Genomic DNA, 24917 nt, shown 5'->3' on the forward strand with positions numbered 1-24917 from the left:
CCGTCTACCCACCACTACTCTCATCCAAGTGCTCATTTGTATTTGATTTGATTTTAATTTTTTACTTTCAATTTTTCCACAACATCTGCTAAAACCACAATACAGTTCCGTTATACGGAACAAACAACAATGGCAAATGTCGCCTCAGTTATGAGGCGGCATTTGATTGGAGTGGAGAATGAGGACAGGATGAGAACACACCAAGTCAGCAAAGAAGAGTGTGGAGTAAAAATCATGCAATGTGAATGTGACATTATCAAGTAAGTGAAGTTATAAAGTCATAAGGCGGCCTTAGAAGTAAATCTTGACGAGTTTATTAGTTAACTTTCATCTTTGCAAAAGTCATCAAGCTGCATTTAGCATCGCAAACCTGCAGTCCGCCGAGTGAGGGAAAAGGCCACGCTAGCTTTTGATTGAATCTTAATCCTATATTGAATCCTCTTATTAAATTCAAATCCACGTAAAGCCCTTAATCAAACCTGATTAAATTTCACTTGAAACATCTACAGTGCAACAAACTAAAGTTATAAATCGGTGATGCTCCCAAGATTCACTTGAGATCTTTAATCACCTTTTGTTGACAAAGATGGGAGATATGGCCAGACTTTATAGAGGCGGTCTAATTAGTGTTAAGTGCCTTTAGCTAAACTCTGAACATTACACGAGTAACAGGAGGAATAAAATGCTGATTTTTAGCTAAAGAACAGATGTCGCCCTTTCTAATAACATTGTATGTCTCTCTCTTTTATTTAATGAGCTACTTTATCTAAATTATGGGGAATCCTGATTAGACTTCAATGAAAAATATACATACAGGAGGACGTGCAATTTGGCCATGTGCTTCCTACCTATGTTAAATCAAAACAACACAAAAAAAAAATAATCATACAGCGGAGCCTCAAGTTATGAACTTAATCAGTTTTGTGAGTACATCATAAACTGATATTTACAACACTATTAATTATAATTGAGTGAAACACATGGTGTGCGCAATTAAAAAAAAATCCACATTAAAACATTCTTTTCTTCTAAAACAGTGGTTCTTAACCTTGTTGGAGGTACCGAACCCCACCAGTTTCATATGCACATTCACCGAACCTCGCTTTAGTTAAAAAAGAAAGAAAGCATTTTTCAAATTCAAGATATACATACATGTTTTTGACTGGTGGACAAAATGAGCCGTGCATGATCGAGAACAAAAACAACACAATGCATGAACTCACAACAAATTGCATAACTGCAAATCAGTGTGACTTCTGCTGTTGCCTTTGCGAGATACACGTCATCACGAATTTACACAAGAAATCAGGTGTGTTCGGACCTCCGCAGTGGAGTCACCGAACCCCGAAGGTTCAATCAAGCCCAGGTTAAGAACCACTGTTCTAAAATCATTTAACCAAACGTAAATTCAATCTTATTTGTTAGTTTTTTTTAATCTGAGCAAATATCACAAGATTGCTTTTCAGTGTATTTCAACACAACATGTCTCATTGATTTACTGTCTATCCTCTGTGATGAGCAAGAAAAAAAGCAAAACTTGCGTTTTAGGGTGTTTCCTGATACAATACAACACAGCACACACAGATGTGTACAAATCTGTGTGTTCTAAGGGAGAATCTATTGTGCATGTTTAGAGCCAACAAATCGAGCGATGACACTGGAGTAAAACAGGAACTGAGCCACATTTTGGCTCTTTGCCTGCGCTTAAACAAATCCGACAAAAAAACAAAACAAAACCACAAACACTAACTCCTAGCTTATGTCTACGGGTAACCTAGTAGGCAGCAAAGAGGAGGAGCTCCGCTAAACTAAGCTTTAAAATTGTGCTTGTTGAAGTTAAAAATGTCACACTGAGGAGCAATCATTAGAAACAACGGGCTCTCAAGTTGAGTGACAACTTTCCATCTTTAGAGACCAATTACTGCAATCACAGCGCACAACCTCACACTTCCAAATGAGGGTCGAGGAGAAAGAGTAGAAGCAAAGCGCATGACTTGCTGAACTGTGAATCTCATCCAGGCAGTTAGTGTGCCTCTGCTGTGGGCCGACATCACCTACATTTGCATTTTCAAAACAGGAAATAGGTGCTTGCATGACTCACTCTTTCCAAGAAGGTAAAGGAAACCAAAGTTGCAATGCCAACATTTACCAGTTCATATCAAATAGTGGACTCAGAAAATGAACCAAATAAAATGCCTTTATGGCTTCATTCGAGGGACGCAAAACACAACAAGCACTTAAACCGAGAAGATGAGTGCAGTTCTACGAAAAACTAAAAAAAAACAGCAGACCAAGATAAAGAAACAATAAACACGACTAGTGGTGGTCGGAGGGGGAGCAGGACCACCCTTATCAGCGTCAACCTAAAAAAAAAAAAAAGGCTCGCTAAGTAAAGGTAATACACATTTGCTTTGGAGGGTCACTGAAAAATACACAATTGGACTTTGGGAGATGAAAACATTGCTCCAAACACGCTTTTCCAAAACTCATCCCTGATGAGAAGAAGACCAGTTGGATATCTTGCGACCTGCGATTAACTCCTTCACTGCCAGCCCGGTTGAAATGGATCTTTGACCATATACACTCTAAGACTATTTACTTTAGGCTTACGTAAATCACAAGAAGAAGATGAGTGACAATAAGCAAATCTTCTACAATGCCACCTCAGCAGCCTCACCTGAACGCCGCACTCTTCTAGGAATCCATCAAAGTTAAGAAATCCCCAGCGATGAGCTCTCTGATGACAACTCTGCCTGTTACCAACAATAATTTCTCCTTCTTCCTCCTCCTCCTTCTCTTCTGTCTACGTATGCACTTCGACTTTGCTCTAAAGGTAAGTTACAGTATTGGACGACCTACTGTGGTGACAACTGCCCCCATGGAACCAATAGTTGAGGGGTGTGTTCGGGACGGAGTGGTTTGTGTGAGGCAGACTTCTGGTTGACTTCCCGTTTCTGGCGAGTGAAAAGCAGTAAGGTAATTTTGCAACACATCTGCTGCGTCTCCTTTTATTTGACCTGCAATGTCTCAACTTATGAACAACTGCAGACATTAAAACAGAATGTGACAAACCTCAGCAGCCATTTTGTCTAATGCTTTGAAAAAAGTCAACAGCACAGTAGTACACTAAACGAGGGCTGCCAAAAGTGATTATGTTAAAACCCTTAGCTGAACTTTAATCTCGCGTTTGAATCACACTTGCCAGGCATCAAAGTGTATGTTCTCAACAACAACAGCAAGTCTTCCTGGAGCAATTCATTACGCCACGTGAGGACGCCTCATGGCGGAAATGAAGCTTTGTAAAGACAGTACGCAGAGCTCGGGGAAACGAGCCTGATAAGATAAAGACTGCTCGGCTCATGTTCTCGGCCGACACCTTCGGCTCACCCCGAAAGACACCAGCACCAGGAGCACCCATGTTGTCTTCAAAATATTGTCATCATCTTCATTCTCTCCTCCGCTACCATCGAGCAAACAAAGGCAACTGCCAAAATCACACCATCCTGCTTAGTTGCTAGATACCAATAGAAATTTTTTCTACTAGCTTACTGAATTGTTACACGCACTGATACCCAATATTGGTATTGATACAGCCAGAGTCATTACGGTCAGGGAACAGTGTGTCAAAATTTAAAGTGAAGGACTACTCAAGGTGTGCGGGGAAAGGAACACTATTTTTCATCGATCGTATTTCTGAGAGCGTGAAAGGGGAAAAAAATCCGTCAGACATTCGAGAGGGAATTTGACATGGGTCCACAATACCCCATTGGTGCGGTTTTAGCGAGAAACCACAAAACCATATGTCTACAGTACTTGTTACTTCTTCACTCTTTCTTTTGGCAAATTCACCAAATAAACACAAGAACCTCTTGTTTTGTTCCTCTTAGTTGCTAAACGAGCTAAAAAGCACAGTCTCTAGGAAAAAAGGGGTGATGTATGGTGGGAGTGATTGCAGAAGAGAGGGGGGAGAAATACAAGGAGATGCTCCGGAACACACACAGATACGGCTACACGCACGCACACACACACTCTTAGTGGCACATCTAAATCACATTACCTGCCTGCCTGCTATCCATCACTCCTACAGACGAAAAGCACATGGCAACCAGGCGGGGAAACTGCATGGCAACATGTGAACGACCCCCCCACACACACACACGTGTGTCAGTCACCGCTCCATGATGCATACACATTCTAAACACTTCCTGCTCAGAAATCATGTTGCACGTGCTACCTTGATGCACTGGTTGTAAACTCAGACTCCACTACAGAGTAAATCATCAATTCCACGGTTGTTTAAAATATTTAAAAAAAAAATAGAGCAGGAGAAGGCCATTAGAGAGTGCACTGCACGGCCCTCACCTAATGGGAATGAGTGCCTGTATGGATCTAATCGGCTCTTTCCTGGTTGAAGTAATTAGCTGGCCGAGTCCAGAGGAGTGAGGTGGGAGGAAGAGGAAGGCAGCGAGGGACGAGACAGTCCTCCAAAATTGTCGAGCACTCCATACATTACGAGGCCATATGGCGCCCCGGGTGTGTGGTGGGAGGCAGCGGAGCAGCGCTGCTCAGCTCTCATGTGCTCAAGCAGGTGTCTCAGCCTCCAATGTAAGCCCCTCCCCCCATCCCACTAGCTCAGTCTGCTTAACTCAGTAACATCCACTGGCTCACCTCTTAACCCACTGTCTCACCCTCCAGCACCCTCTTCATTCCAGTTCTCGTCCCCTCATCTTTGCAATTAATCCAAATCCAAAACAATGATGCCAGCTATTTTGACAAATGTGCATGTAGAGAACAAGAAGACAAGAGGGGCTTCTTTAATAGAGCGTTTGCACATAAAGCAAAGAGCTGCTCAAGATATCATACACACAAAGCAGACCCCCATCCACGGCGTTTGATGTGTAATGAGAGAAACGATCAGCAGAAAGAATGGGCTCTTCCCGCCCCACTGCTCAGCCGTCAAAGCGGCGGTTGCAGGCTCTATTTATACATTCGCTCCTCTTCAGATTTTCTTTACTGTGGAGCAGTGGGTGCCTGAGAGAGGGGTAGAGGGAGGGAGGGAGGGAGAGAGAGTGAGAGAGGGAGAGAAAGGGGGAGAGAGTATGGCACACGTTCAAGAACATTCCTTCCTGCTCTTCTCTCCCCATCGCTTCCTCTGCTGCTTTGCTCCCTCAGTCTCTACTCCCATCCCCCTCTCTGCCTGTCTCCTCCCTCTCTACACCCTCCCCCTCAGCCTTTTCCTGCTCAGTGCTCCCTCCCTACCTCCCTCCCTCCCTCCTCAGCAGACTATATGCAGCAAGGCAAATTCATTGGGGATAAAGAAACAGCGAAATACAGCTGGAGCATGGCGGTGGTGGTGGTGGTGGGGGGGGGGGGGGGGGGGGGGGGTAGTGAGTGAAGTAGCGATGCTTTGGACTGCAAGGAAGCAAAAAAGCTGCGTAAATGGTGGAATAACTGGATATGAATGGTGGCATAGGGAGGAGCAAAGGAAGGCAATGGGAGAGAAGGAGCGCTCGCTAAAGCGATGGGCGTTCCTCAGCTTGCTCCTAGTGAGGTCAAAAGTTTACCATGGTTTTAATTTCACCTTTCCGCAGCCAATCAGATTGAGGCTACGGCTGTGTAGACAACTTTGACCCTCGCAGAGAAGATCTACTAACAATATTGAGACTCCGACTCAATTGTTTTGTTCACCTATTGAATTGTGTATTTGGGATGATTCCAAAAAAATTACTATTCTCACCAAGCAACTACAGTGGCTCACCCTGCTTAATACCAGCGTGGTCAGCAGCGGGTGCATGTGCGTGCATGTGTGTGGACATGCAAACGGAGCATGTGTGTCTCCGAAGGGGGAGAGGCTGGAGTTTGATCACAGCATCAGAGAGGGGAGGGGCGACTCTGCAAAGTAAGCGAGCAGAGAGTCAGCATGGCTGCTGTCGAGTGGAAATGCTTTGGGCCTTTAAAGAGACTTGGTGTGTGTGTGTGTGAGTGAATTTTCAATAGCCTCTCCACCACATCATTGTGCATATGTTTGATTAATTAACAGGCACAGACATGGACTATGCTCCCCTGTTGTTCAATTCTGCCATCAACTGTACAACTGGCTGCTTCCTTCACACAGAGCGAAAAGGGAGGGGCGGGGGAGCTCTGTGACGTGTGATCAATGTCCAACACGTGTTGAGATTATAGGGAGAAGTCTGTTTGCTGGTTATCAGATGATCAGGAGTATCAGTTTGCAGGCATGACAAATTACATCTCCCAAGGCAGCACAGTGTTTTCTCAAGTTACACCTGCTTCCTCGCACATTTCAAAAACTAGTGCCACCTTTGTCACTCTATGGGCCAACATCATGCTACGTACAAAAGTGGGGGGCAGCATAATGTAAGTGCATCTTATAGAGCGAATTTTATATATATATATATATATATATACAAAAATAAAGATAGTTAACATCATTTTATGACAGGAATGTTACCTCTTATTTCCTTGGGCAAGAGGCCCATCGAGGTTTAAAGTTACACACTGAGCACTTGTGATGCAACAATCTCAAGTGCCCTGTGCATTCTACTGCTCACTCAAATCCCCTTGTGACACTACAACCACAAAGCTATCCCATCGGTGAAATGTAATCTTCCCCTAAAACACGTCCTTAACCTTTCTCCGGGACCTTATCCTGTTTGTTTTGTGGGTAAATAGAAACTCTCTGCACCAAAAACAAACAGCGCACATTGTTTGTCATGGGACCACAATCTCATCGCAACAAGCTGCCCTCCCTCTTAACTCCACAGGCTGTATTTCTCTTCTTTGTGCAAATGAAGTCTGTCATGACAAATGCTCAAAGGGGAGCAGTCACCCCCTGGTCAGAACAGAACTGAACAGATTCAAATTTGTGTTGGTGGCAGACCAGCATCCGACTAAAATATGTCATTGCCATGTGGAAGCTGGATCACCAACAATGTCTATAACGCAGGTGTCAAACTCAAGGCCCGGGGGCCAGACCTGACCCAGCAACATCATTTTATGTGACCCTTCAACATGCATGTCATGATTTGCCAAAGTAACCAAAATAATACAGGAGGTCTTCAAGAATGTTTTTTATTTATATAAAGACTGCTTGAAAATATTTCAAAACAAAAGTGGTTCTGAAAAAATATTTACAGAAGCACATGTTTAATTTTTACCTGGTTATGTTGTGATTTGTGTACGTTATTATTCCCAGGCCTTACAAATATTTTGCTCACTTGAAGAGTCATTTGAGCAGCATTCATAGGAATCAGTGTTTTGTTACTTAAGTACTAATGTAGTAAGAAAGCATGTTATTGTTTTTATACCAGTCATATTTTTTTGTGATATCAATGTTTTTGCCCCTGAGGGTTTACGCTGCTCTTAATACCTGTTCAGCTAAACGCAGAGGACTGTAGAATTGTTACCAACAGAGAACCGGTTGCAACTTAGAACCAGTTCCACATTAATAATGCCATCAGTATGGTCTACCTCCAATGCAATCAAATCTTCTAAACAATTTTGAGATGAGAAGACTGTCTCGGGCATTTTGAGAATATTAGTAATCTCATTGCAAGGGTGCAAATATGCCGGATCATTTGTGGACTTGGGGTCAAATAAAATTTCTGGGGTGTGGCGTGCTCAAACGTATATGTACAGAGCTACCGCTTGTGCTACCGTTGCTGCTAAATGTCCAACAAGACCTCAGTTGATGACGATAATGTGATGTCGACGTAAATTATAGCTTGCATTTGACACAGACACCTTGCAAGCAATATTCTTTTTTTTTTTTTTAAGTCATAAAGTTGAGCTACGTCCTCCATTTTATTGAACACATTTTAGGTAATGATGATAACGATTATGACACAGCCAGCGCTCAGGCATCGGGCCTTCCGGCTTCAAGTCAAGTGACCCCTTTTATGCTTGCGCTAAGGGAATGAGGTGGAATGAAGATAGGATGAATGAATGTCACTGGGACTCGGCTGGGTTGGGACAAAAAAAAAAAAAAACCCACAGTCCAAGCCTCTCATCATTCGCAGAGCACAACAGTCTAGTGATTTATTTGTGTTTTACAAACTTTTTTTTTTAACAAACATTTAGTGAACGTTAGATAACATTACTTCCATTAACTCAAAGTGGCGCCCTCTATTATCCAAATGTTACAATCTGCTTAGCGGCAGTTACATTTTGCCGGTCACTCTGTCCTGTACTTTTGAAAGCCTGCAATGTCTGTGTCTGCTCTTCATTTGCCTGCTGCTCTATTAACCATTCAGCTGTTCAACTTGCTGTTGTTACAGTAATGGAGGCTAAAGCAGCTCCTCTGACAAACATATTTGTGATTTTTGCACATTTCGAAGTATTTCGGATAAGATTCTTCAGTTTTTTTCCACTCACGAAAGTTACACATTCTTATCGCTTCAAGACTATGAAACTAAGTGGCTCAGTGAACTGCCACTGGACCAATGGGGCACCCACTCAAGGGAAAAAGGTCGGCCAGTTTCTGTAGGCTACCATATGTTGATTGGTCCAGTTTACTGTCTAAACTGTAAATGGATAGTCCGTTAGAGCTAGAACAATGTCGAGGACGGGTCGTCAATCCTGGTCCACGGGGTCCCGTGTCCTGCATGTTTTGTATGTCTCCCCACTTCAACATACTTGATTCAAATGACCAAGATCATTATTTTGTTTCTGAATACCTTGCTGATCATTTCAATTAGATGTGTTACAGCAGGTAAACATAGAACACTGAAGCCTAAGGACCAGTATTGAAGACCCCTGATGTACAGTATGGCCCCCTGGAACCAGAACCGTTGGCCATTTCACCCATCCTCCTCAGACAGTTTTTTATTGTCAGCTTGATTTTCAGATTGCTTTTTTGCCTTTGCTGTTGTCATGGATCGGCAATTGTGACTAACATTTGAATGCATGCTTAGAAGCAACAGCTTGTCTGCATACGTATGATGTCAGACTAGTGTATTCAGGAAGTGGATTTCTACATATTAAACCGTTTTGGACGACGATGAAAGCTTTTTACAGTAATAAAGATTCAGTTCCACTACTTTTCAATTTAAAGTGGCTTGTTTGGTGAATAGCAATAGTCCTCACTCAATCTCAAGTACCTGCTCACTTTGAGGTTGTCACATGCCAATTCAACTCAGGAAAATGTGCAAAGACCAAACTGCTAAATCAGCAGCCATCTTCAAAGGAGTTGAGAAATAAACTGCTTCAGGTTTTTTTTTTTTTTTTTTTAAGAAACATGCCACATTTGGGCACAATTTCAAAGATTACAGCTTCATCAATGCAAGCTTTCACACTTGCGAAAATTACATTTTATGATTTAAGGCCACACATATACAGACCACAAACTGGTCAACCCAGTTGCGAGGTCAGGCAGTGTCATGATGGAGGTGGATTTAAAAATAAACAAACGGAAAAATCAGAGCACACTGAGAACCAACTCGAGACTATGGCATCGTGCAAAAGACTGAACATTTTCCCAATTGTGGGCATGTTTGGGACATATAGCTTGACTGTAGGTCAAATTTAAAACATTTAATTGTCTTACCTTTATCTATGTTATTTTCCTGCACAAGTCCTCCTTTTCATCTTTGAGTTTCAAAAACGCCTTCCATCTAAACTGAGATTATTCCCAGTAAAGAAAGTCTGCCTTTTAAATCCAATAAACGTTCTGAGTCTTTTACTTGCCGTGAATGATCTTACCACAGACACAGTACGCACACACTGCAGTGACTTTGTCACCTCCCCCTCCATTTGTGAGCTATACAGTCCGATGAGATCAGGCTTTATTCTTACAAAGTCAAAGAGAAGGTGTGATAGCAAATTGGCAGTGAAGAAGATGGTACTGTGAAGCTATGTGCGCTCTCTTACGCCCTCCCTCCTCTGTGTGGATGCCACCAATGAGGTAAAAAAAAAAAAAAAAAACCCCTCCAAAGCAATCGACGGCGGTCGACTTGTAGGACACCACTGAGGTTGAGTTCAAGTGGATAAGATGATGCATTTTAGAACAATGCTTTTGGACGCACATCGCAAAAATGACTTTATAGGGTCTTAAGGTTTTTATTTGAATAATAAAGGTTAATAGGTCGGCTCTGGACAAGAATGTGACTCACTCAGTAAGATCATGTGACAGTCTCCTAACGTGACAATACTCAACGCAACACTGTTCTCTGCTTAACACAAGTGGCCGGAGCTAAAGGTCAACCCGCAAGTAAATAATTAATGGCTTGTTTTCTTTTTTGCTCTGCCCCGCTGCTCAGTTTTCTCTCCTCTGTCTCTTTCGGATTGATGTTTACTCACTTTGCCTTCCATTAAGACCTTTTTTTCCTTCAACCTTCAGTCTGCCTGTACACCCCCTTTGTTTTCTCCTTATTGGTGTGGACGAATGTGGATACTGCAAGCCTCCGTGGGTTAGGGAGGCAGTGACTGCTTTAATTATTTACTATTACGTTAGGTTGGGCAATAAAATAAATAAAAACTATGACCGCTGAGAGAATTCTGGCATCTCACATGGCTCTGTACATACCTCTGCACAACCACATAAACAAATGGATAGCTACTGTATAAAAGAGAGGCAGCCTGGTAATAAAACACTGATTCCAAATGATAAAAGTAAATAAATGGGCCCCAGTCATGAGCCAGTGCCCTCAATTGATGCATTAAACGGTCTAATTGCTGTTGAGACAAGGGACCTCCTGAAGCACTCAGTCCATAAGCACTTTAGAAAAGAAATCAAATTAGAAAAGAAAGGCATTGCAACAAAAAATGTTAACGTGTTGACAATCAAAGAAATATTTATATTTTTGGATTAAAGTACCATAGTCTTCGCTATCAACACGCCACTTGTTGAACAAGCAAGAACATAATTCACCCTCATATCTTTTTAAAGATGTGCCACAAGCTTTCAATAGGGTTGAAGTCAGGTTTTTCTTCCTTTAAACCCATCGCTTGCATAATAATTATTTTACAGCGAAAGGCAAAGTTCTTGTTATACCATAGCAGGAAAAGGCTGGTTAGAAACTACCATACTCATTTTGCTGAGGTAATTTTAACACCTTCATGCACTTGAAAGGGGACCTCTCTATCTCTCTCACCATTATTTAAGAACCAAAACATCACTCTGCTAAATCTTTGTTGACCTTGCAGTCTTGTTGGAACATGTACCAAGTATCCAAAACCCCCTTATTCATCTGTATCATCTCAAGTAGCACGGCATTCAAGAGCAGAAAAAGAAAACCTGTTAGAAAATTAGTCTTCATACTTCAAACCCACTGCGAATGATTTTGCTCTCCAAGTCACACAATTTATACAATAGTATCAAAGTGATCTTGCTTAGTCTGGCAAAAGGAATATGTCGCCCAAGTGAATCCGAACAAAGCCCCATTTGGATTCAGCCTTTTTATTCTGATCGAGGAGCATTTTCATTCTATTTGGTCTTATTTGAAATTGGAATACAAAGTCACAAATAAATCAAGCTCTTGGTGTCAGTGAAACCAATGATCTAAAACTGTAATGATTATTCTATTTAAAAACGAATCGGAAATTTTGAACACATTGTAGTCTGGACCATATAAACCATCTCGCTCTAAAAACTAATCAAAACATTTTATTACAGTAGATTCCACTTTTTTCTCAATTACAAAGGATGGAAGGACAGAAGTAATCCCAAATTCGATTTATCACCATGAAAAACCCAAACAATGGCTGTTAAAAAGACCCCAGAGAACACCACTCCATCTTTTTCCTCATTCTGCATCAAATAAATATTAATATTCTACTCCTTCCCCGTCTCTTCGTAGAGACAGTCACTGCTGTTTACTATGTACGTCTCAGACCTCACAGGAATAACAGTTTGTTGTGAGAATGTGAGAATGAAAGTGGCGTAGAGTGCTGGCAAAGGAAAGTTGATCGAATAAATTAGCTCTCTATGCTACCTAGCAAGCTTTACAGTCTTGCATAGGTAAGACAGCAATTGTGCTGTGTCCTCATCCACGAGCCTAATCCACTGTCCTGTCTGTACGTCATGTGAAAATCTCCTTAGTCACATGTACGTGATAAACATAACTGTCATATCACAGCACAATGTGACTTTGGAAGAGAAGCTAAAAAAGGTCGTCGGTCAGATGCTATTCACTTGGCCCGCCACGCTGCTCCAAATCATGGTGACGACGTGGATGTAGCGGACCTTGGAGGGGCTATCAGGCTATGCTGAAATGAGTGATGTTGCTGGCACTGAAGAGCGGATCTACTGGAAGGAGATGATTACGTGCGTGCATGTATGTGCGTGCGTGGCTGGGGCAGAGCAATAGTGGCAGCAGAGGAAAAAGGCAGGACGGGGGTGAACCAAGTTGAGGTGGTGGTCACGTAATAGACGGGTTCAGGCAGAGTTGAAGCTGCTGCCTCACCGAGCTGCATCTGGTAACATTTACCTCAACTTTGGCTCTGTACATGTATTTGTGTGTAGGGGGGTGCATGTAAAAGGTCTGGATTTTTACAATGGAAAATAAGTAAAAACACAGAGCAGACCTTCTTGAAGCCACACACCTCCCTGTGAGGAACCCATTTAATAAGCGTCTATTAGCTTAAAGCAAGGAAAAACATAAGACTACAAGAGTTCTACTTGAGGATAATGCAAACAGTCCATGGTTCTTTTACAAGAACATAGATGTATGAACAACCAGTTGAAATAAAGAAATAATGTGAAAATAATGTTTACTTCTAGGTGCAGTGTTAATAATATTTACATCATCCTTGGCCAATGCATTATGTGCTTAGCGCTGTCAAACAGTGTACGAAAAAAAGTCAACTGTGCAGTTTGTGTGTTGGGGGGGCGGTGATTATCTGAGTAAACAATGGAATCAATTATTAGTAAACAATTTGTGAGTGAAAGCCCAAATTCAAGCGCAAATCATTTTTGTTTAATCTTTTTTATTTTATTTTTTTGCGTGTGTAAAAAGTCAGAGATTCATTCCAACCTAATTTGCTTTTAACAAGTAGGGATCATTACCGATAAACAGCAAACCTGGAAAGGAGGAGAGGAAATCCTGGTTAGTCTTTTCCCGACTAACAGGATAAATATTTTAGCAGAGCCTACAGAGCCACATGTGCATGGGTTCCTCAATTCTTGTTGCTTTAAAAAAAAAAAAAAAAAAAAATGTGTGTGTGTGTGTGTGTGTGTGTGTGGTTGGGGCGTTAGAGGATGCCGTGTATGTTCACTTGCAGCATGTCACTCAAGTGCCGTCTTTCCATTGGTCACTTGCAAGTAATTTTATCATTGCCTCTTCTCGCGAGCATCCTACAGTGTGTGCTGCATGATGCTCAGTTCGACGCCGGATGAACGACCTTGAGCAGGCGCGAAGGGTTGCGTTGCTGTGGCAACCAAGCCTCGCGCAACCAGTAACAGCTGGATGCTACAGCACGCCGGGAATTTTTGTGGGTGTCGCTGCTTTATTACAGCCACTCTTCCCCTCTTGTTTACCCCCTCCTCTACCTCCTTTCCTCATCGTCTCTCATTCGTCATCTCTCTTACATGCAAACACACGAGAACATAATCACTGACACAAAGGAAAGCCTGACTCCCCCGATAGTACTGATACAAACTTAGCTTGAGGACGCCACTTGAGAAATCAAATTGAGTCCTTTGTGTGTCTGCGGAAAGACAGAGGAGAAGAAGAAGCGTCCACGAGAAGAGCTAAACGACAGGAATCCGGAGCCATGAGCGACTAACAAATTCACGCATAAGAAAGGCATCGAGATGGCCACTTGACATTCGTCTCAGAGCAAAAATGAAGTGAGCAGAGATGGGCTGTACTGAATCACTCCAGCCAGAGAAAGGAAAAGTGAAACCAAGAATGCGCTGTCAGTAGCTGCCCTGGCATTGTGCCCACTCACAAGGCTTTGCTCATCGGTTTGCATGTCAGCAATGCACATTTTAATGAATGAGTTATTTTCCTGCCCACAAACTAAATTTTTTAAATGTGCAATAATCATGAAAAGAATATTCCTTTATTCGGTTACATTAATTCCTGCAGTTATTCCTGTATGATTTAATTCCAAATTTTTTAAGCTTTGGGATGTTCCCATTTTTAAGTACCACTGCAGATGGGAATTCAAAATCTGGAAATAGGTATAGGGTGAGGATAAAATTATTCATACTTGAAATATTTAGAAAAACTTTTTCAAATTGGGTTTATTAAATATATTAAATTTTCGACTTTGGATGAAATCAAGGTTGGATGTATGTGACCTGGCCATTCATACTGAGAATATGTTTTCTAAGACTACATATGAAAACCATGGTTGGATTTGAAACAAAAAAAAAATATTTTGAATTGAACTGTTCAGATTGTCATTTAAAAAAATAAATACAGTTGACAATATGGACAGAAAAAAAAAATCCCATCTGGGTGGAATTTGTCTGCAGTGTGAACCTCGCCTCACTGTGCCTACTTAACAAGCCGGTTGCTGTCTCCTCCTGTCTTAAAGTACTCACTGCTTCAGACAAAACAAATACTGTGTGAGGCTCATACCGTTTGCCCCCGAGACAAGTGTGCTGATGCAAAGCTTGAGGCACAATGAAATTAGTATCAACTAAAGTTAGTTTGAGATTGTACCACTACCCTGAATCCACGTAGTGCTTTATCTAAATGTGCGCTGCAAAAATGAATGCTCAACAGTTCATTTCTGCAGTGGGGGAAGTGAAAGGAGTACATTGGGAACTCACTTTGGTGGCTGGGTAATCCACGCTTTGCTAAATGATCATTAATCAACAGAGTAATGAGAACGTATACATTTATTTATTTCAAATGTACTCTACTGCCCGTGGGGAGCTCATTTGAAAGCATGCACTTTTGAGCCATTAATGACTCAATCAGTCTGTTTGATTCAATAGGTTTTAATGGCACACAAGCAATGAATTACTAATTAACAACATTGATAAAATAGCTCAGATCACCTTCAGGAGGGTTTCATCCTCTATTTTGCCAGTGTTGTCCTTTGAAATGCATAGGTTAGTTTTGTTAATATGGCCTAAAAACATGCTATGACTCTCAAAAAGGACAAATAGGCATGACGGCATTAAATGAGGCAGAGAGGAATCGACCACTGGACAGGAGCAGGACCAAAATGAGTGCGCTCCACCCCCCCCAACAAAATAAAAATTTAAATAAATAAATAAAAGACCCCTTCCTCCACAGAGCTGAATCGATGTGAAGGAGTGAAGATTAATTCCTGTTTAACACATCCTGACACATGGAGAAAGGGCCTCAATAACAACAGCACAACAGTTCGGTCGACACACACTGCGGCTGGAGGGGGTCGGGGGGTGGGGTGGGGGGGCTTGAGAGACGAGCCAGAATGGAGTAAAGAATGTGGAGCGTTCGAGTCAGAAAGCTTCCTGATTCCACAGCAGAGGACGGCACACAATAGACCAGGAGAAAACAATAGAAGAATTCCAGGTAGAATTCCAGCAAGAGGCTCCACCTGTGCCCCTCCTCCCTCCAAGCTTCCCAAGCCGGTGGTGGGTGAGGACCAGGCGGCTTCTCAGCCCTGCCCCCAGCGCCTGACCCACTCGACAGCATCTCCTGCTAACCTCTGTCCCCATTTTCCCCCTCAATTTGCGCAAGCATCGTGCATCACTGTCCAAGAACCAGCCGAGACCTGAGCCACAGGGACAACTGTGGGTCCGTCAGATTGTGGCGCTGCGGTCGCCATGCTTCTTCACTTGGGAAGTAGGCAGCCATGCCAGATGATGTGCAGTGCAACTGTGTGCTGTTCACATGATTTACAATTATCGAGGCCACTGCACGATTGATTGGTCTGTAATTAGATGGGTCTGACCGTTTTTAAACATCGTCGCAAAGCACATTTTTATTCTTTTTCTTTTGACGCCGCATTGTTTTAGTGTTTTATTGTATTAACCGTTTAATTGTTGTTAATTCATTGCTTTAACTATCTTTGTTTTCTGTGTCTGTTTTTATTTTTATTCTATAAACATTGTGTGCAGCTATGGTTGCTTTTAAAAAGAGATCCAGAAATAATATTGAGTTGAATTTTAATTATACAGTACAATATAGAGTCCACTTATAATAACTACCAATTGTCTTTTATAAAAATATATAAAAGAAAGACTCTTGCAAACAATCAACAAGAGGAAAGAGGGGGTCACTACTTGCAATGGGGATACTAAGCTGTTTTGTTTATGTATGTATGTATTTATTCATTTTTGCTTGTGCAACATCGCTAATGTTTATTTATTTTGTCTTGTATTCAATGTTAAAGATTAAGTATTGGAACTGTGGATAATTCAAGTAGTTAGGGTTGTCATTCGGAAGTAAAGCTTAGACTTCCTCCTACTCCTTTTGAACAGAGGTGTATATTTTTTGCTGTTGTTTCCGCCTAATTTTATAGAAATTTTATAAAATAGACGATAGGCGGATTTCTATTATTGCAGCATTAAGTTTCCTTCAATAAGTAGGCTCAATCTTTCTAGGTCATAAACATTCAAGTGTAGCACACAACTTCAACCATCCAACAGGTGCACTTGATCATCATGTTTTCCTCGGATAAAATAATAATCGTGTTTATTGACGTCATTACACGTCACATAACTACAGTATGCATCTCTTCTGTTACAACTTGCTGCTCGTATTCATTCATATTCGTAGAACTCTAACCAAGATTGAGCGCAACTATACAGAGCGCCTTTAAACACATGCGTTAGAAGGACAAATTCAAGCAATGCTGCTACTACATGCCTCAATTTGACTTCCTTTTGGTTTACACCCAATGTGGGGAGAAGTATTTGAGGGGTTTACGTGCACACACTGACTGACTGACAGACTGACTGACAGACGAAGGTATCAAGCAAGAGTGCTCCGGTGTTATAGAAGTGCAGTTGCACGGCCGCTGTGCTGCCCCCTGCAGATTTACACAGCGAGACGCGTTCCGGATGGTAGACTAGAGTAGATGACATACTGTACAGCAGACACAACAGGGATAAATACGTTAAGAAAAATTAAAAAAAAAAAAAATAGGGACACGCACATGCTCTCAATTGCGCTCACAGTATTCTCGATTTAACGCACAAGCACACATACTTTGAGTACTTTTTCTATTGCTCCGTACTCTGTCTCTTGCAGACAGGTTGGCAGCATCTTTTCCACAAATCGCACGCTTGCAACAGCAAAACGCAGGCAATACACGCAGTGTACGATACGCGCGATCGTGCACGTTCACTCATCAGATCAGTAAACCTTTCGCTCCCTCAAGTCGCTACCGTGCGCCGTGAACAGACTGTCTAGCAAGCTGCCAGCCGATCGCCGCTGTCAAACGCGGTCAAACGTACACGTCTCACCGCACGCTGGTCGCGTGCGTGTTTGCTTTTAAAACATTAACTTCGAGACACGTTCTGCAGAAACACTTGCCACCAACAGCGTGCGTGTGTAAACTAGGCAGCTCGTGTGAAGTTCACTTGCCCAAATAAATATGCAAACGGTTTAATCGTCCCGACTGCAAAGTAGGAGATGAAATGTTCAGTGTCATTTCGAAGAGCGTGCCGTACACTGTGCCCTGCGTACCGCACCGATACTAATTTGCGTGCACTGCCGCAGGGAACACAACTAAGCGGACAGCATTTCCGTGCAATATCACATCGCTTACCAAATGCAAAGTCTGGTGAAATATGTGTCTGAATGTCAAAAAATACATTGGGAGGACTTACCTTGTGGACGTGTCTCTCTAACGGATCGATAATTTCGTCTTTACACCATTAACTCTCCGCCATCTTCGGCACTGTTTGTTTAAATGAGAAACACTCCCGGAGCCTAACGAAGCCAGTTCTGGAAGTTGAGGCGTCGCAGGGGGTTGTGGGTAGTGATGTTTATTTGTGGAGAGGGCCGAGGTTCCCGCCTTGCTGTTCAACCAGGAAATGGACTACAGACAGACGACACCACCATGCTGGAGAACGCAGGGGAGCTGAGGGGCTCACGGGGGCGTTCGCTGTCTGTCTCGCCGCTTGCAGACGGGTGTCAGCGACTTCAGCAGGTCGGCCAAAGGTGACAAGGTGGAAACCTTCACTTGACCTTTATGCAACTTTCAAATGTCGGGCTTGGTTGGAGAAATTGCTTTGTTTTATACTTTTTTTTTTAAAAATTGACATGACATGTAAAGTTTAATTCAGTAACAATATTTTTGTCCATATAACAAATGAGAACAGAAAAACGAAATTAGATTAATTCCAGTTCTGTATTGCATTATCGTCAACAAAAATTCTATATTGACATAGTGTAGACAAATCATTAACAGACTTCAAAAGAAAAAATGAGAGTATCAGAAGAAGTTTCAATTTCTTGTTGCCTGCAAGTTTGGAAGACTCAACGAAACAATCAATACCCATGAAAATACCTTAAAACGTGGCATTATAAATCTGAAATTTCCCCAAGAGAATAAAAAGACCAACAATATTGCACATTTCTGCATTTTTGTATACAAACCAAGTCATAATAATCTTACCCTCAATCTTTATGGTATGACTAATCTTTGGAGAAATGTATTTGTTGACATATTTCCAAAACCCAATTGCATTCACAAAAAAGAAATCACCCTTTCTTTGTCAGTCTTACAAAATGTTTATTATTATATCTAACTCAACAAGGAACAAGCCACGTTTTCCGCCAGTTTGATGAATTGAGAGTTCCATAAGATTTTCATCCAAGGAATTACTGTCCTATGATTTTAGCAGCACTTTCTAATAAAACTGTTAGTACTGTGTTTTGTTTTGTTTTGTTTTGTTTTTATGGACGATAGATATTCATGATACGTAGACTTATTATTTAATCAAAACTCGAGTTTCACCGTCAGTCAGTACCCCTCGGACGTTTCCAGCCTTCTGTGAACTGAATTTGTGTGTTTGACTAGAGGGGCTTCGGCTCCTCTAGGCCAACCATCTCTTAAAGATGAGACCCATATGCAGCCTCCATATGTGAGCTGGCGGGTCCAGCATGGAGCCCTGACGTCTTTGCCAGGTGGCCTATGAATTGGGACGCGTCGACACAGGGGCCCGACTGCTGCCAAGATACACTAAGCAAGGGACAGACAGCAGCAGAATCCGTCGCCATGGTGATACCGGGCAGACAAGAGCGCAGATAGCTGGATAGATGCACACACACGGACACACAGTCAATATATCCTGTTGTGCCAGTGACAGTGTGAAGGCAAGAGGATGAGAAGTGAAGAGTAGAGTGAGAGAGAATCGGGACAAGATGATGAGATAGTGGCATTTAGTTTAGAGTAAGTAAAGGAGCAGATCACAGATAATGATAAATACCGCCTATTTCCTGGAGAAGGGTAGCTCGAAACACGAATAAAAAAAGGAAAAAAGGCAAAGAATAAAACTACAAAGAAAGGAGAAGCTTTGGAATTAATGTGGTGCAAGTAAAGTGGGACTCTGCAAAAAGTGTCTCAGAAAGTTAGCGATGAGCAAAGTGCAAGACTACAGAGAGTAAGGAAATGCTGAAATGGGGGTTGTGGTGGAGGTTTCAAGTAATTAGCCTTATGGGTCAGACTTAATTCATCAGACAAACTGAAAGGGTCTGCCAGGAAGAATAAAAGGAGATTAGAGCATAACTCAATGAGGGACTCAGAAATGTGACTGTTCTTGGAAAGTAAATTTACACAAGCAAGACTTTTAGAGTTTAATAATGACGTTTTGAGAAGGTGCCTTAAGGTGTCCTGGACAGACTCTTTTTTTTTTTTTTTTTACATTACCTTAGAAGTTCCATTATACTTATTTTGATACATTATTACTTCAGCAGAAATGTTTTTTTGTTTTTTTTTTTAAATGAGACACCTTTCAAAGTGTAGCAGTTGCCTTACCTGACTTCTCTGCAGGCAGCGTGGATTCTCATTCCCATTCAGCAAACTCGACATGTGATTCACTTGACTCGTAAAGAGCTGCGAATCACATCGCCTTGGGCTAAGGCTCCTGATCTTTCTGTCACCCTAAACAAGATCAGTGGTGGAGAAAACTGATCAACGGGCAACATGTTATTGTCTGACATTCCACTGGACAACATACAGCTGTTACATTTATGAGCAAGCTGGCATGAGGTTTCAATTCTGAAGTAAAAAAAAAAACCCAATTCTTTATTTACCTACATGGGAATCATCGTTGAGAGATTTTGGAGAGTGTAGTGTGAGGTGTGGGAGGGTGAGAAGAAGAAGCTGCTTAAAATTCTTAACAGGTAGAGATGAGGTTTCAGGGGGATAGTGGAACAGCTAATGCACGAGCACGAACACACACACACAGACACACACACGCACACAATTTCAGTATCACCGTTGATAGCACTTTATGTGGGCACTGATAGTGAAGTGAAATTTCTAGTTGAAAGGCATTTATAAGGTAGCTGGACTGGAACGGACACAGGTATGTCATCTCATTAATCCACGTGGGCAAGATTCATACAGATGTAAACAGGTACATTGGTTGTACCTTTGGGTTGGGTCTTTATTTGTACAAATGCATTTTTGACAATGAATCTAACCAATACAGTCATCAACATGGATTGCATAAAACATGCGTCCAGAGCTCAAGTGCCTACTGGAATGCAGTTCGCACTCAGTAACCACTCCCGAGTGACGCCCTTTGTTGTCATGGTAACAAAAGCGCCTTGTTTTTTTTACTCCATGTACAGCAATGGTTATTATAAATAAAGTTGAGTTGAGAACAGCCAAACCAGAGTGATCTCAACTAGCATAATAAAAGTGTAACGATTATGATACCGTCAAATTGAATTTAGGACCCCAAAGCAGACTCAACACAAAGTGTTCAACGGTGATTAACGCCTTACCATTAGCAGTGAAAATGTAATGTTTGACAGAAAATTGACTTGAAACTAATTTGAACAAATCCTATAACCAAACTGCCTGCTTTTTATTTTATTTCCATTAGCTTTGATACCCGTGATTCAAATTACGCAAACTTTTTAACAAGAGCAGTCATGTAAACTACATTTCAATTTCCAGAAGGAAAATTAGGTTTTCCACAAAGGCAACATTTGACGCAACTCCAACAGACTTGCTTTTAAGAGTTTGATGATGTCATTGTTATCACTAACGTTATTCAAGAGACCAATAGTTAGCACTCCACTGAACATTAAATGTGAAGATGTTGCATGCATAGAGTGAATTACAATGAAACATTACAATTAAAAGACTTGTGATGAGCTCAATATATCTCATTTAAGAGAATAAGATGAACATGCATAAAATGCCCCCCTCCTGACCCCCACCATTGCACAGCAGTGAAAAGTTACAAAGAAGTAAAAGGATGGACTTTGGTTTTATAATTCTCTTAATTGCTTCTATTATCTTGGGCATTATTTGACCTTGTTAAATTAAAGTGTGCCGTATAATAAGCCAAGTCCGTGAATGTATAAAGGGCAATGACAGTTCTTTCCATCCCCTCACAAAGGTCAGCTCTGTCAAATTTGTGAGGATTTACTTTTACTAGACCGCATCACAGAGTTTTGCCAGTGCGAGTTGCGCTCTGGTGATGCAACAACAGATGTGACGGCGAGCATAATATTTGTTATTTAAAGGTCGTAGATGACCACAGTGTATCCAACTGGAAATCCTCCAATTGCTTATGATAATGTACATGTTAGTGGTGGAAAGAGAAAAAAAATCTTCAAATTCACTTCATAAACCATTTGTTGTATTTTTTGATTCCTGAAAGGCACTGTTGTTTTAAAGAAAGGTATTTAAAAGATGGCAAGTTTGTGTACTTTCAGCCCAATGTTGAAGAGAGAGCGTCTCCAGCTGTCGAAACATACAACAAATGAAGCAAATGGTTCATGAATCAATTTTGAAGCTTCATTCTCTTATCACTGAATGATGTACCATCAAAGTAATTCCACACGTGAGGTTAACTTGAATGAAACTTGATCAAAAATATTTTTTTTCTCATTTCAAAAAATTGGAGAAGACAATCCAGATTCTTCTCATTACAAACCAAAGGTCATTTAGTGTCAATATTTGTGATATGATTACGTCATATTATTGCAACCACCCACAGACGCATACAAACATTAACATTTAGAATTCTCTCTTCAACCTCTTTTAATTACATCTGCCTATTTGGACAAACAGTGATTAGTAATTACGTACTTCTCCTGCTTTTATTTCTGTCAATTCTAAACATAACCAGATCAGTCTGCGCTGCTTTTTTTCGTTTTTCCTCCCTTCGCTTCATCGAGCATGTCTTCTTAACTCCCGTCTCCGTTCTATTCCCAGATTTCAAACGCCTCCAGATGTTTCCACCCCTTCTCGACTGTCTGTCCTTCATCGTTGCACACCTGCTCTACTGGCCACCTCAACCACTCCCCCTTGGTCTGCTGGCCCATAAATAGCCGTGAGGTCAGGAACATCTTAGGTCAGATCCCCTCTGTGCTTCCCAATGTACTGCAAAAAAAAAAAAAAAAAAAAAACTGTCTCGGAGAGCAGCTGCTGCCCAATTTGCTCATCTGAGACAATCAATGAAAACAATGCTGGAGGACTACAATCTCTTACAAGAGATTATACACACACACACACAGACGCACACACGCACGCACGCACAGACACACACACACCCACACACACAATCCATCCCAACTAATTGGTAGCTATTTGTCTGCAAGTCTGGGATTACATGTCCTATTAAATACAGAATTTAAAATGAGCTTTGTTAAATAAGAAAGTACTCCACTTTTAATGAAGTTAATTTATATGGAAATTACACATAATACTGACAATTCACAGAAAGATTTATCCTCGTTGGTTGTAGGGGCGGAATTAATAGGGAGAGTATGCTGTCCCCACTTTTATCCTGGACACTTTGCCTCTCAAGCACACTCCAGATCATGTATGTTTGGGCTGTTGATGAGTTTGTGTGTGTTTGATGGAGAATGTGTGTGTGAACTCCCGTCCTTGTGGTGACCCTGCAGAGCTGGAGCCTTTCACCCTGCCTCTTACTGAGCCATCACGCTGTCTGCATGGCCTGAGAAAAGCCATTACTCTGGAGCAGCAAAACGTGTGAGTGCTAAAATGCAGGTGTGTGGTTTTTTTTTGAGAAAAATTTATTCATTACAATCGATGAATACACGCGTCATGTTTGTGTCACAAGTTAAACAAGGTCGGTGTGTACACAAGGCCAACGTGGAAAACACAACCAGATTTAGATTTATGATGCTAAATGTCATCTGATTTACTTGATTGACATTTGAGGATTAAATCAATGGAATCAAGCTAGCCTGCTTGAGAAGACAATGTTTCATTCTTTCTCACTCCGGCAAATGATTTATTAATGCAGCTTTGTATGCAGTGATGTCCCTGCTGACGGCTTGTGTCCACCGGGCAAATAAAGCTCAGCAATGCCCTCTGGTGCCAAGAAGAAGGATTAAACCAATAAATCCATCTGACCATCTTCTACTGTACACTTCTTAACCTCACTCGGGTCATGGCTGATCACCAGCCAATCACAAATAGAGAGACAAGGAGTCATGTAATTAAAACGATGCAATTGGGAAACTAAGGATTATAGCTAAAAAATAAATAACTTCACAGATAGAATAAGATCGAATATGAACTCAAAAAAGGTGCTTCTGCTTTTGTTTTTTAAAAGAGACCTATGCAGGGGCGAGGCTACATGGTGGTCATGACCAAAATGTTGTATACCTAAAACATTCCTGTTAACATCCAGTAAATTAAGCCCGGCAAAATGCTGCTTTGATTGTGATTGTGTTGAGCACATTTCTTCAGAGGTGTGCATTTAAAAGACCCTGATTGTGGATGGTATATTCTCATGTACACGCACTTTTCGCCATCTCTCTGTGAATTGTTGGCGAATTTTTTGGGGATATGCTGCTGCACCTTTGGTGCAACTATTTTATAAATTCACCCATGATACAAAAGTTGCAATGTTGTAAATAGTTCACCGGATTCAAATTGGGTCTAAAGCTTTGTGTAATGTACACAAATCTTTATGTAAGCACAAAATTTAAAAAGGTGACAAAAAGGTGATGAGAACACAAGAATTTGCATAAATATATACCATATTTATATATACCAACAGGCCATTTCAGAGACAACATGGTATTCAAAAAAGAAAATGCACAATCATTGCAGAACAGGCAACAACATAAAAATAAATCCATACAGGAATGAAATAATGTAAAACCTTGTCTTTTTTGGAAGCAAAGGCATTTGCGACTGTCTGCTGCCATTAACACAAAAATGACAGATGGATGTTTTTTTTTAAGAATCTCGAATTTATGAATCTGCCAACTGTGTGTATTACTATGTGTATTTTTCAATGCCCCAAAAATATTTTGAGCAATTATATTGCACATGTTCTTGTACGGGCTGCAGTGGAGTTCAGAATGCAAAACCAAATAGCAGACTGCATAACTGGGGTTCTCAAATTATGGCCTGTGGGCCACATACGGCTTGCTTTGCCCTCTAATTTGGCCCACCAAGCACTTACATTACGAACAATTCTGATATTTATGTTGCATTAATTTGAATAATTATTGAATTGTTAACTAATAATTTTCTTGTTTCAGAAGCCTGGAAATGAACATGTATATTTTCAAGCATTTATTTTGTAGTCTTTTACTAATTAATTTATTTTATGCAATTAGACTGGTCAACATTTTTTTAAAAAGAGAAGCAAGTAAATGCTTCCAGATGATTTTTTTTTACTTTGATTTCAAATGTGCTATCCCCCCCCCCCCCCCCGCCCCCAGCTCATTAGGTTTTCTTAAAAACAAATTAGTAACAATAACTATGTATTTTGTAATATAGTGGTAATATTTATGAATTAAAGGTTAGGTTTAGCATGGATTTTTTTTGCTGAAATGTTA

At 41.2% G+C, this 24917-nt stretch overlaps 1 protein-coding gene and 2 long non-coding RNA genes across 7 annotated transcripts in view; 2 read left to right on the forward strand and 1 right to left on the reverse strand.

The window, feature by feature from the left end:
* Nucleotides 1–17896, reverse strand: part of LOC148402206 (nuclear receptor coactivator 3-like) — a 36295-nt gene extending 18399 nt beyond the window's left edge. For 2 of the 5 annotated variants that reach the window (XM_088357879.1, XM_088357845.1), the window contains exon 1: nucleotides 17735–17896. The gene's annotated coding sequence lies outside the window, so the exon portion shown is untranslated. Of the gene's footprint in view, nucleotides 1–2677; nucleotides 2865–9562; nucleotides 9879–10314; nucleotides 10340–17734 lie in introns of those variants that run through there. The other 3 variants (XM_088357871.1, XM_088357854.1, XM_088357861.1) reach the window with 3 other exon arrangements.
* Nucleotides 9827–15303, forward strand: LOC148402207 (uncharacterized). Its single transcript, XR_015853392.1, has 3 exons — nucleotides 9827–9919; nucleotides 10100–10225; nucleotides 15210–15303. It is a non-coding gene; the product is annotated as an uncharacterized LOC148402207 (long non-coding RNA).
* Nucleotides 17897–22322: 4426 nt separating the features above from the next.
* Nucleotides 22323–23483, forward strand: LOC148402208 (uncharacterized). The gene is made up of 3 exons (XR_015854052.1): nucleotides 22323–22431; nucleotides 23001–23106; nucleotides 23366–23483. It is a non-coding gene; the product is annotated as an uncharacterized LOC148402208 (long non-coding RNA).
* Nucleotides 23484–24917: the final 1434 nt, after the last annotated feature.

The sequence above is a fragment of the Syngnathus floridae genome, chromosome 2 (assembly GCF_059516105.1).
Source record: "Syngnathus floridae isolate MCC-2025c chromosome 2, RoL_Sflo_1.0, whole genome shotgun sequence".
NCBI lineage: Eukaryota > Metazoa > Chordata > Actinopteri > Syngnathiformes > Syngnathidae > Syngnathus > Syngnathus floridae.